This window comes from Triturus cristatus, chromosome 1_1, assembly GCF_964204655.1.
Source record: "Triturus cristatus chromosome 1_1, aTriCri1.1, whole genome shotgun sequence".
NCBI classification, from domain to species: domain Eukaryota; kingdom Metazoa; phylum Chordata; class Amphibia; order Caudata; family Salamandridae; genus Triturus; species Triturus cristatus.
Genome location: NC_140579.1, coordinates 519,859,673 through 519,879,999, shown reverse-complemented (window position 1 = coordinate 519,879,999; position 20,327 = coordinate 519,859,673). Strand labels below are relative to the sequence as shown.

Below are 20,327 nucleotides of genomic sequence, written 5' to 3'. Positions count from 1 at the left end.
TTGTGAGTTAACCTTGAAGGCCTGTCTACCACAATCCATACTGAAGTTCATCTCCAGTCTTGCGGGTAAGCCTACGAAGCAGCACACCCTAGAGCAACAGTGATCTAGTCACTGTGACTCTGTCACTGAGGTCGCATGAATCTTGAGCAGGTTAGGGCAGTGTGAACGGTGTGACCTCACTGGGAACCTATTTCGGGTGGGTGCGTAGTGTTTGCAAGTATATTATGGTTTAAAAAAAACTTGCTGCCTCCTTCCTGGCCTCCAGCAATTTTCAGAAACAATAAAAATGTCATGATAACTTCGGTGATTAATGTTCTTCCTAGAGAGAGATCCGAGTTTTTTGTAGTGGAAGGGTTGACTCCTGGAAAGGTAGCACAGAGGGTTAATGTGCCTGCTGCAAAGAACATGTACCATGCAGATCACAAAGTGCACTGCTTTAATGGGGGGACCATGATGAATAGTCATTTAATGTCAGCCGTAGATGATGGATCCCTGAACAGTGTCATGCATGTGCATGTTTGCATTGTGCTGAGGGGATTACCAGGTAATTGTTCACGCAGCTCTCTGATGGATGTCACATGCGGTTTTTCTGAGTCCCCAGATAGATCATGCAGTCTGTGTGTTCCTTTTTGTACTGCCAGTCACCGGTGTATTCAACTCTGTAGCCTTGGACCGTGTCATGTATGTATGTGCATGTAACTTGCATGACCGAGGTAACTATTAGCAGCGATACTACGTGTCTCTCGGTCCTCTTTCAAGTGCTTGCTCTCCTTTTTCCCCAAGAACCCCCCCCCCCCCCCCCCGGGGCGGCAATCTGAGGGATAGCCCCGGGCGCCACAAGCTCTAGCTACGCCTCTGCATCTGTGCCCCTTTGTGCAGCTCTTCCCTGCCTGGCACCTCCCTATTAGTAACTCTTCTTCTCAGGGGTATTCTTCGTACAAAAATTCACTTCAGATACGAGGCTGGCCACCGGATCGGAGAGAAAAGTAGAACGTTAAGTGTGCCGGGTCGCCTGGGTCTCAGACCCGGTAGTAATAAAAAACACACCTTGAAAAGAGTCATTATCGGGCCCTATATGCATGTCCTGAACTTTACTATCAAAAACACTGGTCGATTTCTGAACAATGAACTTTAAAAACGTTAATGGTAATCCATATCAGCTATTTAGTTCATGTTTATAATACACACATTTCTTGTATTTCTTAAGAGTTATGCTGTGTTTCTGTATTTTATCAATAGCATATTGTTATTGTATAGTGCATATTTTGAACTGAGTCTCGTTCAGGGGTTTATAGCAGGCCACGATTGAGAGCTCTGGAGTGGGGGCTTAAGGCAGTGCAATAGGTCTCTGTTAGACCTGTCAGCCTTGCCTCATTTTTTCCCACCCTCTTTTTCGTTGGCCTTAGGTCTCCGAGCGCCTTCCCATTGCTAATCAATGCTAAGGGGCAGGTGCTCTCTTCTTCCAACATGGCTGCCACAGGCCCCTGCTACTGCAGAGTGGTCTTTTTAGTAGCACCCTAGTTGCCAGGAGCTGGCTGGGACCCTAAACATTGTTGCAACACCAGCACGCCTTTTTCTCCCATAGTTAGAATAGGGAAGCTCCTGGAACCTTCCAGAACAGAGGAGGGGTCTGCTTTTTGCCGCCTGAGAGTGTGGTCACCTGACCTGGGCATATATAAGGGAAGGAGGGAAACTTTTTAGTCGGTTGGGGCATCACTGACCTGGGGGAACCTACGCAGGAGACTTAGGCGGTAGGGCCTAGTCAGGAACCTATACCACTGGGAGTGACAGGGCTTAGGTGCTGTGTTCCAAGCTGAGTGAGGAACACTGGACTAGTCCACTGATCTGGCCCGGCGGGTGGGGAACCCAGGGACCATCTGCAGTGACCTACGGAGACGATCCTGCCTTCAGCCACCAACTCAACCCCCCTCTCAAGAAATCCCCTACCAAGGGCGCAGGAACCACCACGCGCCGAGAAGACCCTCTAACTGCCCACAGGACTACTGGGGGATCAACCAGGTATTGGCGCTGTGTCACTCCAGCGCTCCCTGACTCCATCTGGGTCCCCTTTGCTGAACTGCCACTGTTGTGTGGCCTGTCCTGCCTTGCCTGAACTGCTAACCTGCCTAAAGCTGAACCGAACTGCGCTGCTTCTCAGCGCTCCCAGGCTGTGCCTGGAGAAGCGCTGGACTCCTGCCCAGAACTGCTGTGCCAAGAAAGCGCTGTATTTTCCCCCGAGCGCTGTGTTACCAGCGATATTGCCAGAACTGTTGAACTGTCCCCGAAGCCCCCCTGCAGGCGAACTCACCGTTGCAGCCCGGCGCCGCGTGGGCGGAGTGCCGCTGTCATCCCCGGGGCCTCTGAGGGGTTCGGGGCTCCACCATCGCTGTCGCGACCTGGGCGCTTCCGCCGACGTGGGCCCGGCCGCTGTTCGTCACTCGCGGCAGCCCTCGGTCAGGAGAGGGCCGCCGGAATCCAGAGTGGGCCGTGCTAGGCCCTGAGGCCGTCATCCCGCCTCACGGGACGGAGGCGTCCTCCCGGACTCCGCCTCCGCCGCACACCCATTGGCCCTCGCGACTGCGCCCCCGCAGGCCGCGCTGCCATTGGCGGCTGCGGGCACGCCTTCACCGAAGCCTGCTGCAATTAGTCCCAGGGCCCCAGGAGCTATCGGAGGGCCCGGGACCGGCTCCCTGACAGCGTGGGGCTCCCCGGCCTAATCCAAACCCGCCGGAGGCCCCACGTAACCCCTGCTGATCCCGGGCACTGCCAGGAAGTCCGCACTGCTGGCGAGAGGGGCTCCAGGGAGAGCGAGCCCCCGATCTGCCCGCAGTACGCTGCAAGGGCTCCGAGGGGGCCGAAGAAAAAGGTAACCCCCGGGGAGGAGGGCGGAAGGCCGGAGGGAGGCCCCGAGATCGCCCCTCCCCTGGGGAAGATTGTAGTTGGGCCCTGTTGGCCCCCAATTGCTGTGGAAGGCATCCTGAACGGGGCCTGAACTTAGTAGAGTTAGCCGCTGGCTGGGGAATAGTTCCTTACAGGCTATTGCCAGGCCCTGATTAGGGAAAAGTTGTTCTTGCCCCAGGAACTGTGGAAATTCCGGGCCGATGCCATGTTGATTCTTGCTTCATGAAATGCTCATCCTTGCCTGATGAGCTGGTTATTTTTGCCTGAGGAAATACTGTTTGAGAGAGCTAATGCTACACAGGTTAAATGAAATGTTTATTCCTTCCTGGCGAAAGGTTTTATTCTTGCCTAATGAGATGCTGTCTGATTTATACTGAAATGTTTAGTACTGCAAAAGGAGTTGTTTACTCTTGCAGAGGGAGATGTTGATTAGTTGCCTCCAATGACCCAATGACATGTTTATCCTTGATGAAATGCTTTGATGACATAGAGATACCGTGATTATTTATTACCCTGATTCTGATCTAGAGAAAAGCTATTTGATTTTTACTAAAACTCACTGGTGTGGTGTCAGTCATTGCGTGCATTTCCTGTCTCAGTGGTTGTGTGTGCTGTATGGTCACTTTACACCTAAGCTTTCGGGTGCCTGCCTGCTCGCGCCAAGCTACCCCCCCGGGGAACTGGTGACCCCAGTTCCTACAGTCTCGCATATACGTGCGTTTGAGCTATTGACATTGCAAATGATAATGCTTTTTATTTTTGTTTTTGTTTTTAAAACATAAATAAAAGACATAGTCATTTACAATGACAAAAGCTTAAAGTCGCACCCTGTTTCCCGCTCTGTGCTTTTTCTTTTACAAACAAATGGTTCCATGGTTCCCTATTACTTTGAGGTGTGGTGTTCCTCTGAGGAGTAAAACATGCCTGTGCCGTGGAAAATTGCCGAAGGAGGATATCGAAGTCCAACCTGCTTCTAAAAGTTCCTGTTATGGGCAGATGAGGGCAAAAAGGCAGAGGGAAACAAAGCTATTTGTCCAAGATCATATAATCTAGGCGGTGTATAGATGCCGGGATTAGAAACCACGTGGTATCACCTCTCCAGGACGGAATCAACATCCAGTAGAGTCCATTTGCCACATCCCAGGAGACTCAGCCTGAGTGGAATATATTTCTGCCCATGATTGGTGGGGCTGGCTATACGACTGCTGTTACTGAGATATTTAATCAGTGCCTAGACCCCCCCCCATTGCTCTTACTTGCTCAATCCCCCTCATGCGGCATACTCTCTCCTGCCCCTACTGTCTTTCTTTGCGATTCTTTTGACAACACTTTTCCTCATTATTTTTCCGCTTTTTCACCTCTCCTTCCTCTTTTCTTCTCGCGATTCGTTTTCTGTGCTGACGCCTTATAGATTTTTCTCCTCACAAACGGCACTGTCCCTTCTAATTTCTTTTCCTAATCTTAATTTATTTCATTTCTTGGTTTAAGCCTGCCTTTCTCCTTTCCTGCCTAATTCAATTTAGTTCTATGCCCCTTGTATTTTTGCCATTCTCTTTTCATCTTGTAGTTATATTGAAAGAACATTTTCTACCAGCATTAGCACTGACTTGTGGCTGAACACGTTTTTTCCCCCCTATGTTAACTCTATGCATAGTGTTGTGCCAACCTGAGGCCAGGAAAGGGACTGGCTTCAGTCCTGTGCGTGGAGGAGCCCCTCTAAACCTTTTGGCAGATGATGAGATGTACTCCTAAAAGTAAAGGTGGGAATGATTGCCTCACCGTCCGAGCACTCAGGAATAAAAAAAAGCACCTGCACTTTACTGCATAAGGAGACACTATACCAGCGAGTTAGTATGTGCTACTAATGCAGTTCCCTTCCCTCTGTTCCCTGCCCAACAAAAGGACACCTGAGGCCTCTGCACCGTGTAGACTTTGCTTTTTAGAGGTCAACTTCACAAACAAAATTTCACTAGATGTGACTGAGAGGAAAATCAAGTTCTCCAGGGAGGTCAAAATACCCTTGGATAGTTTTCAAACTGTCCTTGTCTGCCGTTGGCTTTTGAGGTGACAGCTTCACGTCCCTCATGTCTGTATTTTGGGTAGGAGAAGTCTTGAGAGGATGGAAGGAATGGTTGGAAAACTGGTAGATCAGACAAAGAATCACCCAATTGTATCCTCTTTTGGCTCCTGCCTTGTTGTGGGGTGGGGTGTGTGTGATAGTGTTCTATGTTATGGTGTCATCCAAGTCTTACTTCACGCAGCTGGGTGAACATGCTGCATGCATGATCATGCCCCTTGTAAGCACGTGCACACAAAGGTGGAGGGGTTGATTTAAGGCACAGGCTGGTGCATATCTCTGAAAAACTGTCTGAGTCTCGTTGGCTGTTTGGATACTTACCGTACATTCCTATGAGCAATAGGTCTCACCTACGACACAGCTCTTGACTTTATCAATGTTTTCAGTCATCTTGTGCAGCATCGCGGCTGCTGTGCAGTATGATACCAAGTAAAAAAATCAAGCATTTGCAATGCAATAGGTCTCGCATTTGTGAGAGTTTAAGCTATTGGCATTGTAAATGACCATGCCTTTTATTTATGTTTGAAAAACCAAAACATAACATTGTCATTTACAACGCCAATAGCTCTAACATAAACAAATGCGAGACCTATTTCTTCCCCTCTCAATATGGCAGGCTGCACAGTGCTCTTCATTGTCAGAAAGCCGAGCAGAAACTTGATTGTCCCAGAGCCATTGAAAGTGTGTCCCTCCAGCAACCCGCACTGATCTGAAAGTGGGTTAAAATAGGAAAAATAAAATCACCCACCGCTGCTCAGCCACCCTTGAAGCTGAAGGTTTTCGTGAGATCTTGACTAAAGCCGAAAAAAACACAAAAGAAAAAAAAAGCAAGCCGAGCTGGCCAAGGAGAGCTGAACGCCAGGCATGTGGGCTGAGAAGGGCAAAACGACTGAACAACCGGACTGAAGTAAGTTAGCAATGAAGGAGTTCTAAACCATTTTATGGAAGGAAGTGTCCGTGCATCGTAAACGAGGCGGTTTCCCCAAGTCCACACATGTGCACGGCCGGCGTCTCACTTTTGCAACGTAACTGTTGTTTTTAGCACGTCTGTGTATTTTAGTCTTTTTCATGCTGTAGCCTGCGTTACACCCCTTCCCATTCCCCCTTGATTCTTCTGGCGCCTGGCCTCAGGCATGTCAAATCTGCCCAGAGACCTAGTGGTTTATGGTTCAGGAAAAATAAACATCATAGTGTCAGCTACGCGAATTGAAAATGGGGCATGTTTAATATCTCAAATCAGTGCCTATTTTATTCGAAGGACTTCGGTCTGACAAAATAACACTTTTCCTCAATCTTCCCGCATTAGCATTTGGTGTCGCTGTGCCGGTGAGCTAGCAGGTTTTCAAACGTTTTTTTTTTTTGCTGTGCTGGAGCGCTGTCACAGTGCCACGCAGCACCACTTCACAGCGCCTCACATCACTATGCACAGCGCTGGCCCCGTCCTCGAAGCACACCAGCATCTCCGGTATGAGCCGTACTATATAAATACAGCGGGGCACGAGAGATGTCGACAGCCGACATCTTGTTTAATTATTTTTTTGAAATATCTTCGATCAATATAATAACATAATCTGCGCTCCCTGTCCAGCCGAGCCTTAGCCCCCCCTGCCCCCCCTAAGTGCTGAAGAGGCAAGTCATGATTCCTGTCCTCTGCTACGTCACATTCTGACATCCCTCCCAAGCGACCCACAGCTCTTGGGGCTGCTTCGTGCAACAGGCATCCGTGCAGGCTCTTTGGGCTGGAAGAGACCAGCTCTCCATTGATGAAAATTGTGTGCGTCACTTTGCAGTAGCAGCAACAACAACACAAAGCCGATTTGAAAGCAGAAGTTACTAATACAATCTATGTGATCTATGTCACCATTTAATTTATTTATTTTATTTATTTAGTGCATTTTTATAAAGCGCGTACATTACCCAAAGGTGTCAGAGCGCTGTACAATAGAGCTGGTTAAGTTAGTGAGGAATTAGCAGTTAAAAGCCAATTGCTCTGTTAGTAACCACATGCTGTGATTTGTTAGACTTCATGGCGCTTTCAGTTTCACAACACCAAACAACAGAGCGAGGAACAGAAAGGAGCAGTGTCTAGTTACTTACTGACCTATAGCCAAGCACCATTGGATCATAACAATAGATTTATAAAGTGAAATATATGGTGGCAGGGATCCTGCTAGCTAAGTCCAATGCAGGTAACAGCGGTTGTAATGTTCTGGTTATGTAATTTTATTTACTAAGGCGCACAACAAATATATTTGTTTGCTAATGCCCAAGCACAACCATTCACAAGGTTGCCAAAGCAAACCATTTACACTTGTTATCACGCAGCAGTTAAGGGGACAGCATGCGCAGTCACGGAAAATCGAACACATCGGCGCATGTTAAGGACACACTAAGGCATACATGCCAACATTTCAGAAGAGCAAACTGGGAGAATTTTTGGAAAAAATCGGGAGAATGGGGCCGTGAATCGGGTTACTGTCCTGTATGGGCTTTGGAAGTGTGCGGTTGCAGGATCGGACATTTGAAACGCAAATGCACGTTTTTGTCTTACCTTTCAGAAGCATGGAGTGCAATGGCAGGCAGAGAGAGGGCGATGCAAGTGTTGTGCACTGGCCTGGCAGGTTGCTGGCAGCGCATACACCAACCCCCCCCCCCTCCCTCGTGTGTGGCACCTCGGGCTGAAACAACTTCCCGGGCACCCACACAGCCGCCCCCCAGTACTTCATAGGTCTTTAAAAGACCATTCCCTTGTTAATGGGGCTTTGTTGGATTTTCACCCCTCCTAGAGCCCCTGCATCGCCACTATTGCTGGAAGAATTAGCATGTTACACAATACCAAGCCCTGTCAGCTGAAACCCCGAGGAATCGGGTTTCTGGAGCTTGAATCGGGAGGCGGGAGACTAGCCTTGAAATCGGTAGTCTCCCGCCTGAATCGGGAGGGCTGGCATGTCTGCTAAGGGTCACAAAGTAGGCGTGTTAGGGAGAGTAAATTATATTGATGTATGCAGCATATTTAATTTTGCACAGTTTCTTTTACTTCTCCTCCTATAGCTCGTTTTCCTTTACACAGCCATCTGAAACCACTCTCTCCCGTGTTTACATAATTGGTTATAGACGCGATACAGTGCAATGTTGCTCCCTTCCCCAGACTCAATGTTGAAGACAAAATACTCTATATTTTCCTGAATGTGATGCCACAGAATGTCGTCTGACTCAAAGAAGCTATTTCACTTCCACTTCCAAACTTCGTGTCAGGCAATCTTCCAACTTTCATTAGGCTTTGTAATAAAACCAAGCAGGAGGCTAATAATCGAAAGCTTGTTTTAGGATGTAGCCTTATTTGAGATACCTCGCGCTTACCTTTTAAGGAGCCATTGCTTTCCTGTCTCAGACTCTGCTTTTACATTTTCAACCCTGTATTGGTTAATTATGTGACTTCACCCCAGCGCACCTCACAGGTTAAATGCATTTATTTTCTGTGGCAGACGTGGAGTTTACAATTCAACTTTGCATTGCTTTCCTGTCCCAGACAGTTGCTAGAGGCCGCTCTGCTCCTCCGTTGTGGCCTCTCAGGCTGTGCGGGCGAGGCCTTTGGAGGAGGGGGCAGGGTAGAGCTGGGGCCGCTGTATCTCCTTGGCTCTCAGAAATCCCAAACGGGGAAATGCAGCTCCTTTCTGCTAATCCCTTATCTAACTTTCCAAAACGGTCAAATGGAGACCAGCTCGCTGAGTCATTCTTCAGTACTCTGCTAGTCTAATACATGTTTGCAACATTTCTTCCGTCAGCCTGATTATTCTTAAATGCATGGTGACAAGAGGCTTGGATACGATTCTTCCGGTTTCTCATTCTAAGTCATAGAGCGGCCATTGGGGGAGGGGTAGAGCCGGGGCTGCTCTTCAAGATGCTCACACCCTGCATAGCTCAAGAAGCGCACAAAATAATGCCATGGCTTAACAAGAGAAGCGCTAGAATGTTATCTGAGCTTTTGTCACCATGCATTTAAGAATAATCTGGCTGATGGAAGAACTATTGTAAAAATTTATCGGACTCGCTGAATAACCAAGAATGGCTCAGCGAGACGGTCTGCCTCTGGCACTTTTGGAAAGTGGTGGAAGGATTACCAGAACCAGCTGCTTTTACCCAGAGCAGTGAATCGCCATTACATATGGAAATGCGCGATGAGAAAGGGACATTCCATTTGGGCTGCATACATTGCCTCGGAGAAAGGCGGTGGTGCGCTTGTTGGTCTGAGAAAGCATGGTGGTTGAAGGGCGCTATTCTTACTTCGAGTTGTGGGCCTCAAATTGCTGATCTCCCCATCAGCAAGGGGCTTTGGGGTGCTCCTTGTAACCCGCAGTGAGGGCGCTTCCTCCTCCATCAGCTGAATTTCTTGGGGTGCTACGTAAACCTCAAGTTATGCAGTCCGAGATGAGGATCGCCCCCTAAACAGAAGTGTTGACATTATATTTCGACTTGCTCACTTTGCGCTCCGCGGGAATAAAAATTCGTCCACCGATGCGCTAATTCCGAATCACATGACAGCCAATCCCACGCCTGAATGTATACTGGCAGTCGTCTGAGAGTGGAAAAGACTCTTAATCTGTAAAGTGACACAAGATTGGAGCATTTTCGGCACTTCATCCAATCCTACGCAGCTGCACAGAATTCGAATGTGCTCATTGGCTTTGAAGTACGCACGTGCCTCTGAGGTTACTATAAACAGTCCACTAGCTGGTGGGAAATTGGGAACTATTACATTTTCAAGCGGATTAAACGTGAGTAGCTGCTAGTGTAATGTAAGTGAATGTGTGACCGAACAGGCAGTAAAATTTTAGCTGAACGGTAACAAACTTCTTTGCAAACTCCTCTGTGACAGCTCTCTCTTCCCTGTTCTTGAGTTCTCTTAATGACTACGTTGCATCGTACACATACACATGCATTCTACTCTGCATTTCCCTACTGGCTAACGCTTGGATGAACTCAACAGTTCTTACCATATGGGCAAAAGTCCAGTGTTTTAGCGGTGGATATATATCTGGGCATGCAGTCGTTTAACTGTCTCATGGCTAAGGCCCACTTTACTTGCTGGGCGACGCTGGTGGTTGTGTTTGGTGAACTCGTTCCTGCAGCAGCTTTGATGAGGCAGGACTGCTGTTCTGGGATCTGTGTTAAAAACCTGCACGACAGGCTCTCAATTTCAGCAGTCGAGGCAGGGCAGACACAAACAGGTGCTTGACTTCAGCAGGCTTTTTAGGTCTCGGCTCGAAGGCTGCCCCTTTTTACAGCCACTCTGCCTAGGGCTGGAAGACGTAGCCCCCCCCCACCCCCCGAAATCTTTTTCAGCCCCCCCCCCCGAAATTTGGCTCTAGTTGCCCGCCTGCATAGATCTTATGTAGGCTACACTTTGCATCTGTCGGTGTTCGCTGTCAGGGCTTAACAACAAGCATTACAATGCAATGGTCTCGGTATTGGTAAAGTTAGAGCTATTGGCATTGCTCATGACAATGCCGTTTCTTTAAATGTTTTAAAAACAAAAACATAAACAAAAATAATGTCATGAGCAATGCCAATAGCTCTAACTTTACCAATGCCGAGACCATTGCATTGTAAATGCTTGTTTTAGATTGAGCCTCTGCAGGACATGCGTTGCTCTGCGAGCCATGCTGTATTGAGGTACAGCAAAGAAGCTCCGCCCACTTCCCGCCCCTCTTTCCAATTGGCTCCTGTTACTGTCCTTGAGAAATCATTGCTTTTCATTTGTGAAAAGGCTTAGTAGTCTCTCCTAGGTACCTCCTTATCTGCATTTGTAACCTCCCATAACGACTGGACCTTTTACTTGTGGCGTTAAACTGTCTGCTTTATAAATCGGTGAGCACTATTTTCTTAAATCATCACCTCCTCTAGGCCGCGGGGGTGCTTAAATCATGCAATGTGATTTCAATGTATAGTATGTAGTTGCATAGACAACAATCATTTGACTGCACCAACGATTCTTCTGTGTCATATTCACAAAAGAAACATTTAAAAGAAAGGAAATACTGTAGCACTGTTTTTCAGTTAATTTGAACAATAGTTCTTACATTATAATTAATCTATTTTACACATCAAACAGTAGCTTTTAGATCAACGCGGAGTTAGTTTGTTTCTCTTTTCTCCGATCTTGCTGTTAGGCATCTCTGGTATAAAGATGTTTACCTCAAAGTGTTATACTCATATCACACTGGGTATTTTTGTCACGATATCGTTTACCATTTAAAGATGGCCATTTTTTTTGCATTGGCAGAACATTAGCTAGGCGCCATGGTCTTTGTTCTTTCTTGGTTTCCATCATGCGGTACAATTATTTTGCATACTGCACTGTTTGTGTGCGCGCGCCGGTGTTGATGCGGCGGCAGAAGTAGACTCACAGACTACTGACGTAAACATAAGCGAAAGTTCCATCTGCCAAAACATCTGAACCAATGTGTCTCGAAAGACTTTCACCCAGTATGCTGTGTTCACTTTTTACTGTGCAATATTCAAATGAGGCTTCCACGCTTTAACTAGAGACTATAAAATAAAAGTATATTTAATAACAAAAGGATCCAGAGGGCGCAGGATCACACCGACAGGAAAATCTGTGCTGCTGTAATGCTCAGCGCAACACCCACTTGAAGGACATCGCGCTTTGTTTGAATTTCATTTTTTTTACTTTAGTGCCAAGTGTGGCACCCACTTCAGGGACACCACGCTCTGTTTCAGCTTTTAAAAAAAAATGTACTTTCATTCTGAGCGTGGCGCCCACTTCAGGGACACCGCGCTCTCTGTTTCAGCTTTCCAATACAATAGGGCTCACAATTGCGAGATTTGGAGATATTGGCATTCGAAATGACAATGCCTTTTATGGGTTTAAAAAACCTGCAAAAATAAAAGGCATCGTCCTTTACAATACCAATAGGTCAACGTTTCGAAAATGTGAGACTTATTGCATTGCAAATGCTTGCTTAAATTTAGGAATGGGAACAGAGAGATGCGGCTGAGAGAAGACACTGGGTAAGGAGAGCAGGTCTGGCCAGGTGCATCAGGCAGCTACCATTTCACGTGGAAGGGAATGAATACACATTCCAGGGCGCTGGAGCCAGTCACATGAAGCACCTTCTCGCGGGCGCGGTGCCCAGCAGAGGGGGTTGCATCTGAATAACGCTGCAGGTTGGGCTTAAACCCGGCCTGCCGCCAGCTGGGAGTTATATAATGAGCAGAGCTGTCCATGAGCGCAAGGGACGGGGGCTATGTAGGGACACACTGGGTGATAGTGCTAGGAAGCTTGAAATGGTGGTTCAAACATCCCCAACAGACAGGTGCAGTCAGGCATCGGAGGCGGAGCCTACCAAGTCTAGCAGAGGAAAATGAAAAATAAAAATGAGAGATAAAATAGTACTTGCTCCCAGATTTTTGATTCGACCAGAACCAGAGAATCCCATGACGACAGATGGCCTGTTATATCCTTGGACATTACTATTGCCGAAGTCTGGGATAGTATTAAATCCAGCAAGGGTGGGAAAGCCCAGGGACCTGATGGGGTTCCTATTGATGTATACAAAACAGTACCCGAATTATGGGGCCCACTGCTTACAAACGTTTTTAATACTGCCGTACGTACTGGGGTTCCACACACTTGGGAAGAATCCATTATCGTACCGATTTTCAAGAAAGGAGACAGGGGGGACGCAAAGAATTACCGCCCAATATCCCTCCTGGACACCTCGGTGAAAGTCATGAGCCGGGTACTCATGGTCAGGTTAGAAGAATGGGCCGAGTCCAATAATATCCTTGCTGATTCCCAATACGGCTTCAGGCAGGGCAGAGGAACATTAGAACAATGCCTCAACCTTGATTTAATTATAGGCAAATATACCAAGGCTAAAAAAGTTATCTCTATCTCTGCTTCGCAGATTTGAGTAGTGCTTTTGATATGGTGGATCACAATATCCTATGGACCACGTTATTGACAATGGGGGCTCCAGAAGCAATTGTTTACTTTCTAGCGAGACTTTATGCCAAATTAAATTCTAGTGTTCGCTATGGTCAGGCCGGTGAGTGTACCCCCAAGTTTAGGGTTAGACGGGGAATTAGGCAAGGGTGTGTGCTTGCCCCTTTGCTTTTTATCCTTTTTATCAACAAAGTGGACGCAGTTTTAAAGGAGATCGCGGCTGACGCACCAAAAATAAAAGATTTCAGCGTCCCCGTTCTCCTCTACGCGGACGACGCTGTAATCTTGTCTAGGACCCCTATTGGCCTACAGCGTCTGATGGACAGGTTCCTGCTGTTCATCAACGATAGAAAGCTGTTGATTAACAAGACTAAAACCTTCATTATGGAGTGCGGGCGATATGTAAAAAACCTCATGCTTACTTTTTAGAAGGTCATAAGGTGTCAACAGTGGAATCTTTTAATTACCTTGGCATCACCTTTTCTAAATCAGGCAGCTGGACTAGTGAGATTAATAATGTCCAGGCTAGGATGGCAAAAAGCTCGCATGGGGTGTTCAAATTCGCTACAAAGATTGGAGATAAACGGATCAAAGATATGTTGACGATCTTTCAAATGAGATGTTTATCTGTGGCCCTTTACGGAGCCGGAGTGTGGGGGCATACTAAGACAGGGAACCTGCAAGTAGAGGAAAACCTCTTTCTAAAAAGGTTGTTGTGTCTGCCCAAATCTGCCACAAATGATTTGGCCCATAGAGAACTAGGTATCTCCCACCTCTCCGATTTACTGGCACTAAGGCCTTTAATGTTGTGGCGTTCTGTATGGTTAAAAGAAGAGACCCCCCTAAGCAGAGCAATCATTGGAGATTGTCTCACCATTGATGGCCACATGAAAATTCCTTGGATTAAATATGTCATAAACTGTTACTTCGAGATTTATGGTATTAGTCTTAAAGACGACTGTAACGCCTCCTCCAGTCTGTCTAAAAAAGTGATGAAATCAGTTTTTATGAATTTTACGCTAGAGCAAAGGGAAAAACTAGTAGTAATTTAAGTACAGGTATGTTTTATAGTAAATTTTGTGAAAATGAGGGTTTTCAGCCATATCTGAGTCTAGTCACTCGACCCTCCCACAGGTATGTTATCACCAGATTAAGGTTTGGGATAGTTCATCATCTTGTGGCTTACCCGTGTATTAAAAAACACCCGGTAGGCCCATGCCCTTGTGATAACGTATCAGCTCAAAGCACCATGCACTTTCTTTTGTCTTGTAACCTTTATGATAATTACCGTCGAGCCTATCTCAAACCTATCTTTTTAAAATATGGAGTAAGGAATAGACAAGATGCTATGAAGCTGCTTTTTAAACCACATCCCGACGTATGCTTTTTTACTGCAACCTTCCTCCTATTAGTTATCAAAGTAAGGCCTGGTATGCTTTTTTAATTATTTATATTCATAAATCATGTAACCTGTCTACATTTTTAATCATGAACTGTTTGTTGTATTTGTTGTGTATTTGTTTTGCTTTTATGGACTTGTGTTTTAAGCTCCGAATAAAGCCTTATGAAAATGAAATAGTACTTGAGAATGCTGAGAATTGTTTTTACTCTCCAAGTACAAAGGTGTGGGCGAGCTGGAACCCTAAAACTTTAAAGGTCAAAAACACTCTCACCGGATCAGGGATGGTGTTAACCTAAATTTCATGAGGCAATGTGTCCAGGGATAAGATACAAATCAACATATCAAAATAGAGTCAAATAAGAAAGGACTGAGCTCTATTGCAGAATTATTTATTTTATGAAGATGTATTACAAACATTGAAAAGGTGCAGTACAGAAATAGTAAGGTGCAGATGCAGCAAGTCTCACTTAAGTGCACAAAGTCCTTGACATGGAGGCCATCATTGATAAGACAATATAGAAAAACAGGCACAATCAAAAATAGATTTGAGTCCAAAACAATCAGCAAAATCAGTAGGAAATCAGACCGTATCCGTAGGTAGTCTAGTAGAGGAAAGGTCTCTTGCTCACTCCCAGAAACGAGTTTATATACATGAAATCTCCTCATAGAAGAACATGAAGACTGTAGAATCTTTGTGGTGAGAGCGCAGAATTACAATTTCAACAAATGAGAATAAGGATTTTAAAATCGTCAGATAGCCCTACCAAGCACCAACACACAACATAAATATTGATTCACCCCCTCTGACCTCATCTGGGGGTGTCAGACCCAACAAGTTACATAAAAAACAGTAAACCTTTGCAGATAAATGTAATACGGAAGACCCTTGGAATTATTTTTACATTAGAGAGCCGATGCTAGAGAGCCTCCTTCGAGAACAGTGTTATTCGGAAATAAATAAACATGACTTCCTTGACTGCATGCAGCAGGAGTAAACAACACAGAAGGTGACATCCATTTAAAACAAGATTAGTTGTAACCCAATTGAGGCCTAGTTAGTAAAAGTCAGGAAAATGCACTTTAACAGGTCATATCAAAATAGTTTCAAAGGTAATAGTATCATGTCAGTATATATGTGTGACTTACAGAATAGATTACTACTATGCACATTGTTAATTTACATTCTTGACTAATACACAAAAATGTCCTCAAAGGCAAAGAACCTATTGGTACTGATCAACATCAGACTCTAGAACATTGTAATACAGCAATGCAAAAATACCTTTTGTGATAGTGTTTTGTTAAAATCTTGAATCAATTGTACTGGATGCAGGAATAGGTTTGCAAAGAACTATATTAAATATCCACAGCTATCCAAGAAGTTCAAAAATGCACACAAAAAAACGTGCTCGGATGTGCAAAGGAAAGAGGTACATTCAGTAATATTCTACGCACCCTAACAAACCCATAGCTGTCACTTCAGAATCATATCACAAGTATTTGCACACAAAAATGTCCACTAGTTCATTACCTTCTAAAAAGGCTTAGAAAGAGGTCCAGATCTAAACTAAGGGATACATGCTAGTGGACAGCCTGAATGCCACTTGTCCCGTAAATAACGTGGGCACTTTAGAGGGACCCCTTTAGGATTTTCCATCATAAGGCATTAATGTTTTTTTCCTGGATCAGCTAAGACAGTAAGCTTTACAGACTAACAACATGACTCATTTACAGCACAGCCTAATAGAAATACTACATTGGGCCCATTTTAAATTCAACCATGGCTGCACATTCACTGCAAATAGCACTCCTACAGTCAGAAATTGAAAACCACGTAGCCCACCAACCTTACTGTATACAGGAAGAGTGTTTAATTTGGTCTCTTTCTTTCCCAATAAAACTGCCATGCTTTCAAGCTGTTCCTCGCCAGGTTTCAGAATAGCATCCCCAATTCTGCTTAGGGCCCTACACATGTCCCTGAGCAACTTCGCCTCAAACAAGTGTTATACTTGTATAACTTTCAAAGCAACGCACTCTCAGAGTCATTTTTCCACTGTCTAGATCTCCACTAAACTGGCCTTTCCTTTCAGTCTTAATATCATAAAATAAAATACCACTGGAGGTCAACACACTACCAACAAAACGTAATCAACAATGCATTACTTGGGCATTGTTTTACAGTGCTTGTTACTTGACAATAATGCACAAGATATATCCAAAACCTACTTGTTCCCCATGTGCTTGCTTTGTGTGTGCTGTTTTGTGCCAGAAAAACCAATACAAAGTCATATTATTTCATTACTTTGTTATCTTTACATTGCATACTGTCCTAAAATGGACACATCTAAGGTTGTAAATGAAATAGGTGAGGGCAATCACGGTAACAGAACCTGTGAAATACATCTGTCAGCCTAACACATAATTTACATTAATTTGGTAATAATATACATTTGCAAAGGTTATTTAAGCAGTCAACACAATATTTTGCACTGTTGATAGTTCGAAGTACTGATCATAAATAGTACTTCAAATTACCGGGCGGTACTCCCAAAAGTTTACACAGTTTAAACCAGGTACAGGGACCTTGCTTGTAGTGCTCTCCGTTTTTGTCCTACATTGTTTCAGTATTTTTATGTAAAGTGCTTTACTCACCCTATGCATGCATTTGCATTGGCCTGTTCCTCCTGCCTTACTATTTCCTGTTTAATTGTACATCAAAAAAGGAAATCATTACGTCATGATCAAGTGCTAAAATCTTAATCAAGTGCATACAGTCCCAAGTCATTTGATTCTTCTCTGTAGAAAGTTTATTTCAAATAAAATTGATCGAAAGGACTGAATCCTTTGAGGGACCGAGACCCTAAAAGATCATTGTATAAAAAATTTACAATGAATTTGGCAAGTCCCTATGGGGATCACTAGTGTGATAAGTATTTATAGTAAAGTTATGATTAGCTTTGGTAATAATAGCTAAACGTAGGTTTAGAAAAAACCTCAGAAATTCACTGGAAAAAACACAGTTAAAGTGGAATTAAGGCTGTGAATTAAAACAAAAAAAACCACAGACATTTGCAAGTAATGGTTAGGACCACAATGCAAAACCTGTACAACAGTCCTGCATGCCAAATACAATGGTCATGATATCACCCTTAATGCGACAATGCGATTACAAATGTAAATAATTTTAAAGATAAGATTATTACTCTACCCTGAACATTGTCAAAGAGATGAATATGAATGTATTATTATTTATTGTTTGAGTATGTATTGCTAAATAATGTTGTGCTTTTAGGTGTTCTTGTTTATTGGTATACATTTGTGAGGTCATAAACATTGCATCTGGTGTGCAAGTTATGGATTGTGGTCCTAACCACAATTTGTTAATTTCAATCGCTTTTTCAATTTTAATTCCCTACCAATACCCCACTTTAACTGTGATGTCTTCAGTGATTTTGTTTTTATTTTTAAACCTATAATAAACTGTTATAATCGAGGCTAGCCATAACATCATAATGATATTGGTTTTCTTCAGAGATTTATTTTAAGATCTACCACCTCCAACAGTACCTATGCCCAACCTGTCATGGGTAGCCAACAACCCACTGCAAATGGGGGTTGGCTGCGGAGCTGGCTTTTGGCAAAGCCCCATCTATTTCCCATTTATTTTTAGGCTTTATGAACACTCGCTGACTCATGGACGCTGTTTGGACTTTCTGTGGGGTCTCCTGACCTAGTTTCCGGTCGACAAACCCCAAGAAATGTCGAGCGCAGGGTTATGAATCAAGCTGTTGGTTTGCGGTCCCTGGTCAGGGTCTGTGGATCTCAAGGGCCACAGACCCACTCCAAAGAGCACTAACTCTGTGATGAAAATAATTTTGTTTTATTTTATGCACAGGAGAATCCTTAAGGGGCCACACCACATACGAAAATTGGTCAGAGAATGCTCCATCTGCCACTCATGGCTCATTTCACCCTGCTGTAAGATTTTTCCAGAAGCTGCAACAAGCCATTTAGGCAGCTTGGGGTCTGCAGATACAACTTTTGGTTCCCACATCTGAAATCAACAACATGAGAAAAAACTCCCTTGTCCATGATTAGAATTGAATAAATATGGGGTTTCAGACTTTAGCAATCAAGATATCGCCATCATTTACACTGTACATGCCCACCAATTTTTTATTAATGCCAATTTCTCAAAAGCTAAACTGATTTACACAAAAACACTTGTAAAATATCTCTTTCATATAAAGATTAGTGTAATCCTGTTCAGCGAATTCTCCTGTATCAGAGAGCAAATAATAGATATTAAAATGAGAAATGTCACATTTTTACTCCACATCATGTGTTTACTTACTGCAGCTTGACAGCTCTCCATGAACCCTGCCGATCTCTTTGACAGTTCTGCAAGAAACTGCCTTACCATACTCTAGTCAGTTCACATTTTTGTTGGAAAGCTCTGTGAAGAATTGAATGATGCTAAAGTTATTAAGAAGAAAATGCATTTTCAATGGAAACTCTGACCTAACCATATCTACACACAGGTTTCTGCCAGTGTGTAATATTTATATAACCAGATTATTTTGGGTTTTGCTCTTTCATTGTAGCACTGTAACACTTCAATACCTTTCTAAGGAAGTTAGAAGCATCTTTACACTGGTTTTTATAGATCAAAGTGCTAAATTCTGGCCATACATTATCTGGCAAAGAAATAAAAAGATCAATTTCAAGATGTTCACACTCCCTCAGAAGCTTCAAGTCCTCTTTAGTGTCTTCACAAAGAGACACACCTTGACTTACTCTTTTTCAGGTAAGGCTCCCAAAAAGTAAAACTGTGCTTCCCGTTCTCCGGATCAATCCCTCTCACCTAGCTTTCACGAAAGAGCTTGAACATTTTCTATTCCATCAACACTTTCACAACAAGTCTACTTCCACAGTATCTACATCTCGGTCGTACCTAGAATGGATAACCTTGAATACTGGACCTCATTTTATGAACAATTCAAACTGCATATGGGTTTTGTTTTGTGCGAAATATCTTGATCATAGTACTTGTTCTACACATGGTTTACTTTTAATTTTATTCCTGCTGTTCATTGTAACCCAATATTTTTCACGTTTATTGCGTTTTTAGTTCGCATTTCTTAATATTTCCCATTTGTTATGTCTGAAGATATGATGTTGGTCATTGTGATCACATGTATCTGGAACTGCTGATCTCAAATAATCTTTGTATATTTCTTACGTGAAGTGCTCTAAAACTCAAGGCCTTGTTCACACTATATAAAACTAAAAACACATGTTCTGGAGTAGTAAATTTCTTTTAATAAATGCAGTATATGGAGTTGACCTACATCACACATTCACTGCAGAGCCAGCTGCACGGGTTTCCAAAGTCTCGCAAACATAGATTTGTCATACTGTGTTCATTGCTCAAATCTAAACATTGATCACATCATTGTGCCCTGGTATTTCACAGATGTCACAGGCCTCTCAACAGAAGAAGATGCAGGAGAAGATCATTGGCTGGTAACAGTCACTGCCTGTAATGTATTTAGAATGTAGCTAGGCCAACCACCTGCCTTATGAAATATTGTCTTTTCTTTTTTTGAGGAAGAAATAGCATGAACGCTATGGAGGACGTTAGTAGTAGTTTTTATTAAATGTGTGAAAATCAATATACAGAATCTTTAAAAAAAATGTCCTTGCAAGATGTTACTTCTATTAATTCCAGTCATTTGATATGTTTCCAACATAATAAGCAGTTTGGGCCATGTGTCTTTTATTCGGAATTAAGCAGCATGTGCTGTCTCGTTGTCTAAGCTTGAATAACTACACCACAATGACGAGCCCCTAAAATGGGCAAGAGGTCATGCTAGATGGTAAACATGTTTAAATGAGCCCAGACTTTTACCGACAAATTTACGCTAAAAGTGACACTAAAATATTCTGAAGGACAGAATCCTTTCTAAGGACTGAAA

At 44.0% G+C, this 20,327-nt stretch overlaps 1 protein-coding gene and 1 pseudogene across 4 annotated transcripts in view; both read right to left on the bottom strand.

Annotated features, from left to right (window-relative positions):
- Positions 1-20,327, bottom strand: part of LOC146870525 (rho GTPase-activating protein 27-like) — a 1,164,614-nt pseudogene that overhangs the window by 349,532 nt on the left and 794,755 nt on the right. The gene's annotated exons all lie outside the window — the stretch shown is intronic.
- LOC146870528 (syncytin-2-like) overlaps positions 1-20,327 on the bottom strand; it is a 283,792-nt gene that overhangs the window by 73,289 nt on the left and 190,176 nt on the right. The window contains exon 1 of one of the 3 annotated variants that reach the window (XR_014978315.1): positions 7,530-7,598. The exons of the other annotated variants lie outside the window; for them this stretch is intronic. The gene's annotated coding sequence lies outside the window, so the exon portion shown is untranslated. Of the gene's footprint in view, positions 1-7,529; positions 7,599-20,327 lie in introns of those variants that run through there. 3 annotated transcript variants of the gene reach the window in all.